General features: G+C 46.1%; 1 pseudogene; it reads left to right on the top strand.

Moving 5' to 3' along the window:
* The first annotated feature begins 4,288 nt into the window (after positions 1–4,288).
* Positions 4,289–5,754, top strand: LOC137221746 (RNA binding protein, mRNA processing factor 2-like; annotated as a pseudogene).
* The last annotated feature ends 450 nt before the right edge of the window (positions 5,755–6,204 follow it).

Below are 6,204 nucleotides of genomic sequence, written 5' to 3'. Positions count from 1 at the left end.
AGTGTGCTTGAATTAAATCCATTATAACCAAAGAAGGCATTTGATCCTGGAGTAAAGCTGGCATGGCTGTACCCTGAACCCATCGAGCATGGAATTACTGCTACTAATACACGTGAAATATGAGCAAAAACCCTGGGGGCTTAAGACAGCAACTCCATTGACTCCAACAGACAGTCCAACAGATTTTAACAGATGTGAGATGAATGACATGAAACAAGTAAAACCCAACGTGAATCATCAGCCACAGGATGGCATTTGAATGCTAATGCGTTTAAAGTCTGGAACAGTACTGTAACTTAAACACATACCTATTTTAATCTCTTCCCTTCCCCGGTCACTTTTTCTCATATCACCATGTGAGAAGGTCACAGCTTTAATTTCTCTGTAGCCTAAGAGTCATGAAACAGTTTATTTTTCAACTTTTTATCTCTTGTGATGCTTAATTTTATGTGTCAATTTGACTGGGTCATGAGGTGCTCAGATATTTGGTCGCACATTATTCTGGGTGTTTCTGTGGGAGAATTTTTGGATGAGACTAACATTTAAATTGGTAGATTAAATAAAGTAGATTGCTCTTTATAACATGGGTGGGCCTCATTCAATCAGTTGAAGATGCTAATAAAGTTGATCCTTCTTTACATAAGAGAGAATTCTCCTGCCTGATGACCTCCAAACTGGAACATAAGCTCTTCCTGGTTCTACAGCAGCCTACTGGTCTTCAGACTCAAACTGGGACATCGGCTCTGCAAATTTTGGAGATGCCAGCCTCCGTAATTCCAAAAGCCAATTCCTAATTATTTATCTATCTACCTATCTATCATATTGGTTCTGTTTCTCTGGAGAGTACTGACTACTATTATCTCTCAATTTATCGTGATTAACTGTCCACTATGGAAGTTCCATAAAAGCCAGAACTTTGTCTTGTTGCTATTAAATCTCTAATGTCTAGACTGGCTCTTAAAAATTATGCAAACGATTATTTGCTGGATGAAAGTGTCTTGGCAGGGAACAGTGATGTCTTTAGATGTTTTGGGGGTGGCACTGAAGGGGGACAAATATATCAGCTTTAGAAAATGGCATCTACTTGGGTGGATGCTGAAATCATTTCACAGTGATATGAAAAGCAAAATGTAAGAAAATTTTAAGAGAGTCAAGGCACATTGTTACTAAATGGGGAAGTTTATGTAAACTCTGCTAAAAGGAAAGCAGAATCTATTCCTGCGTTTTAAATGTTTATAGATATTTGGAAATTATATATGTTGGTAACAAAATTTGGGACTGTTCTCCTGAAGTTTTGGCCAGCACCAGAGCCTGCAATCACACGTTTCTGTTGCCCTAGAGACCCTCAGTCTCACCCATGTCATTCAGCTGAAAGCAAACCATAAAGAAATCAGTGTCAATTATGATTATAAATGCTGGTTGCCTTTCTTAGGAAAAGATGGAAAGATAGGAATCAAGGGAATGAATGAAAGGGAACTTTGTAAATATTTTGTTGACAGTGGTCCAGACTATGAATGTGAGTTGAGGGGACCACGTGTCATGATCGTGAGCTGCAAGTTCTGTTACGAATCACCATGTCTTAGTGCAATGTTACTATGATAAAGTGGGCGCATCCTCCATCATAACCAGTCTTACAAGATTTTTTTTTAATCGAATGAGCACTATATTCTGTGTAACTGACTGACTTAGTGGGCTGAACAGAATGAGGGTACAATCAGGAAACAACACTTTCTTTTCTCATCACTGCCTTTAAACCAACTCTCTGTGACCTCCCTTTGCTCTGCTCATCAGTGACGACTCATTTCCCTGCTTTTCAGCTCACTCTTGGCCGTGAGAACGGCCACATTTCCAGACACTGTTAGTCCAATCCAGTATATCGTAAAAGCTTCAGCCTCGCCTCCAGCCGCGAGCCTCTCCTGCTCTTCGGCCCGAAGCTGGGCTGCGGAACCCGCAGTGGGGCGGCGCCTTCACTAATGCTCCTGCTGGCCTCACACTTCTCCTCCCCTCACTCATGCTCTCCTAAGTGGAGGCGGGACAAGGAAGGAGGAAACGGGTTAGAGGAAAAAGGCAAAGTCCTCTTCATCCAGACGGTGCTGTTTACAGTTCTCTCTGCAACAGCGGGTTGCCCTCTGTCAGGCAGACCTCCAGACGCTGGCTCTTCTGGAGCATCTTAGTAAACTCTGCAGAGATGCCCAGTAGGGGCCTCTGCCCTGTATTATTTCCTGGCGCTCTCTGGCTGGCCCCTTCCATCTTCGTCCTGTTTCCCGCTTGCCCAGCACAATACCCCGCCTCTTTCTCAAGGTCTCCTCGTCTGGCCTGAAAGTCCCCTGGTTGTGGGCCTTTCAAGATGGCACATGCTCAATTGCCCGCCAAGCATCCCGGGGAACTCGAATTCCCCAGGCAGCGAGAGTGCAGACTACTGCCCACTGCAGCCTCCACCGTCCGGGTGCCATGCAGTCTGCCCCGGACGCCTCCTGCCTTCAGACTCTTCCAGCTGGGAAGCAGACACCGCCAGTCTCTTCAAGCGTTCTCCACAGAGCCACCCTGACCTGGCTTGGGGTGGGGATCAAGCTCTCCCTTTCCCCACGGAGGGGTGTCGCAGCTGAGTGCTGGCCACCTAACTGCGCACCTGGAGGATGCTCCCAGACTGGGCTCCCCTTTGACTGAGCTCCAGTCACACCCTTGAACTCTGGGCCTCTCAGGCCTCTGTCTCTGCCTGGGTCCTGGGAGGTGCCAGGGCAGTGGATTCACATGGTCATATGAGTTTAAACACTTGCACAAGTAAGATATTTTAATTTTTGAATGAGGAGACCGTCAAATTGTACACATTCAGGCCCCACCAAACCTGGTAACCTCACCTCCTGTGGGAAAGAGCTCAGGCTCGCAGTGAATTGTTCCCTATTCAAGGAAGACCAAGAGTAGAAGGATGGGTGGCGCATGACCCCCCAAATTGTCCTATGTTATCATTAAGAAACTGACTTGCAGGGTTCGAGCTGATTGGGACTTACATTTGGTTGAAATTTGGGCAAGACTGCTTTTACTCGTCCTCAGTACTCTAGGTAACTTAGCAGCCAAGTGGAACATATATTATCTATCAATCTATCTAGCTGTCTATAAATCCAGATAAACTAAGCAATGAAATGGGAATACACACGTATCACAGGCATTTCCTTGTCATTACACACTCATCGCTCTCATCCCACTTTCCCTAAGACTGTGCCATTATCATTACTCCCTAGTCATTGACATTTGGACTCTTGTAATTTTCCTTTATTATAAAGTACTACTTTTATGCAATTTTTACCATCCCACAAGGCCACACAAATTTACCCTCACCAAGACCATATGATAATAGCCATTTTCTCTCACCCTTGATGACATCAAGTGCTATAAATCTTTTAATTTTTGCCAGATATATAGGCCTCAAACTCTATCTCCTTCCTTTAGTTTAAAAAATATTTATAAATGAAATTGAGCATTTCTTGCATACGTGTACAGAACTTGAACTTCTATTTCTTCTAGAGTGAAGTCATACTTTTTCCTTTCCTTTCTGTTCTGACTCTGGAAGTCCTATTAGGTCAATGTTAGTACAGACTGAGTGAGATGTTTAACACTCAAGTTCTTCAAGAGGCTGTCAAGTGGCATCACCCTGTTGCGGGTTACTGCACTTAAGAGTGGTTTCATCCACACACAAGGGATGCTTTTTATGCAGACGAGCAGTTGTACAGCATCAGTCAGGGCTGAGATTCCCTAGTGCGGCTGCTGTGTGGGCTGGTGAGCCTGAGCCTGAGCCAGACGGTGCTGTGGAGGCTTTGACAGGAAGGGGTTTTTCTCTTTTCGTTTGTTTTTATTGGGGTCGAGTTGCTTTACAGTGTTGTGTTAGTTTCTGCTGTCCAGTGAAGTGAATCAGCCAGATGTACACATATAGCCCCTCCCTCTTGGACCTCCCTCCCCACCCATCCCACCCATCTAGGTTGTCACAGAACACCGTGCTGAGCTCCCTGAGCTATACAGCAGGTTCCCACTAGCTCTCTGTTTTACACATGGTGGTGTATTTATGTCAAATCTAATCTCCCAGTTCATCCTGCCCTCCGCTTCCACCCCTGTGTCTGCACGTCCGTTCTCTACATCTGTATTTCTATTCCTGCCCTGCAAATAGGTTCATCTGTACCATTTATCCACATTCCACATATATGTGTTAATATACGATATCTGGTTTTCTCTTTCTTTCTTCACTCTGTATGACAGACTCTAGGTCCATCCACATCTCTGCAAATGACCCAATCTCCCTGTGCATATTAAACCCAGAGAACTCTACCTGCTCTTCAGGCCATTCAGGGGTATGAAGGGTCCCTGATCAAGCTCACATGGAGACAGCCTGTTGGTTCTGTGATCTTTGACAGCCGGGCAGGAACAGAAGCAGCCAAGAATGCATTGAATGGTATTCGCTTTGACCCCGAGAACCCGCAGACCCTGAGGCGAGAGTTTGCCAAAGCCAACACCAAGATGGCCAAGAACAAGCTAATGGCTACACCAAATCCCACCAATGCTCACCCCGCCCTAGGAGCACACTTCATCGCACAATACCCCTATGACCTGATGGGGGCCACTCTGATTCCCGCATCCCTAGATGCCTGGGCCCCCTACCCTCTGTACACCACAGAGCTGACCCCAGCCATCTCACATGCTACGTGTACCTACCCAGCCACCACTGCTGCTGCCGCTGCCGCCCTACATGGTCAGGTGCACTGGTACCCTTCCTCTGATACCACCCAGCAAGAATGGAAATATCGTCAGTTCTGTTAGTTCTTCAGTCTGGTCACCACGGCTCGAAGCCCCCGCCCCAGTGGGGAGGAAGCCACCCTGAGCTTCCACTGCCCCCAGGCGGCCCGTGCAGAGCTGCTGCTTCCCTCCAAAGACTGAGTTTTAAGCCCGACTCAGTGGACTGTTTTGTTTCCTTTCTCTCCTTTTCCTCAGCCCTGTCCTGCCCCAAAGCCCCTCTCCAAGGCCTCACAGCAGGATTCAGGGGCCTTCTCACCAGGACACCCAGACCCAGCTCGGAGGTCTCGTTGGGACTCAGCAAGGCCTGACCCCCAGTCCAAATTTGTTTCCACAGCCCCGCCTCAAAGAAATGAGGCGTTTAATTTTGCATGTTTTCCTGGCATGAATTAAGACACTTAAACTGGTATACATGTGAGTGTACAGTTTGTTCTCACATTTTGTCACCATAGCAACAAGTCCTGCCCACTAATGGTGCATCATTCCCTGCCCCTCTCCCCTCACCCCCTCTCCTGCACCCACCCTGCTTCAGTGTGGACCAAGTCTTGCAGCCAGTTCCGCCCGGCGGCTGGTGCCCTCCATCATCCACACACTTCCAGGCTGAACAGGAAGGACCAACCAGCCAAGACAGCGTTTTCTTGGTCATTTCAAATCGGGGTCCTCTGCTTCCTCCCTCTCAGATGGGCCAACAGCCATTAGGAAAAGCCTTTCTCTGCCCAATTTCGCTTACCTCTCCACGGCGCACCCCACCCTTGCCATGGCTCCTCATTATTTCCAAACTTCAAAACCAACCAAAAAGTGAAAGTATTTTTGTACCCTGTGTAACGAAATATTTATGCAACATAAAGGATTTTTCGTGTGTGTGTGCAATTAATTATTGAAGAGACCTTGTCCGCCCTGTCCGATAAGTTTAACATTTTAGCTTGAGGCATAAAGAAGAAAAGGGTTTCCGTTCTCCAGCAGTGAGCCTTAGCGTCAGCCATTAGTTTAAGAAAAATGAAGGAAAATTGTGCAATTTTTTGTTTCGTGAGCACATCAGTGCATTGCCTTTGGCTGCAGCTGTGGCTGTCTTGCCATTTTCAGACCTGGGAGACAAGGTGGCTATTGTAATTGCTGATCCTGTGAGCATGTGAGACTGGATAATATATGGAATGCAAAATTTAAAAATCATCAAAAAAAAAAGACCTTGCTGTGATTTATGTTATAGAGAGTTTTTCCAGTTTTCCTCTAAGAGTTCTACAGTGTCTGGCCTTACATTTAGGTATTTAATCCATTTTGAGTTTATTTTTGTGCATGGTGTTAAGGAGTGCTCTAATTTCATTCTTTTACATGTAGTTGCTCAGTTTTCCCAGCACCAACTATTGAAGAGACTGTCTTTTCTCCATTGTATATTCCTGCCTCCTTTGTCATAGATTAGGTGACCAT

Source organism: Pseudorca crassidens, chromosome 1 (genome assembly GCF_039906515.1).
Source record: "Pseudorca crassidens isolate mPseCra1 chromosome 1, mPseCra1.hap1, whole genome shotgun sequence".
NCBI lineage: Eukaryota > Metazoa > Chordata > Mammalia > Artiodactyla > Delphinidae > Pseudorca > Pseudorca crassidens.
The sequence above is the reverse complement of the archived record's forward strand: the minus strand, read 5'-3'. Positions and strand labels throughout refer to the sequence as shown.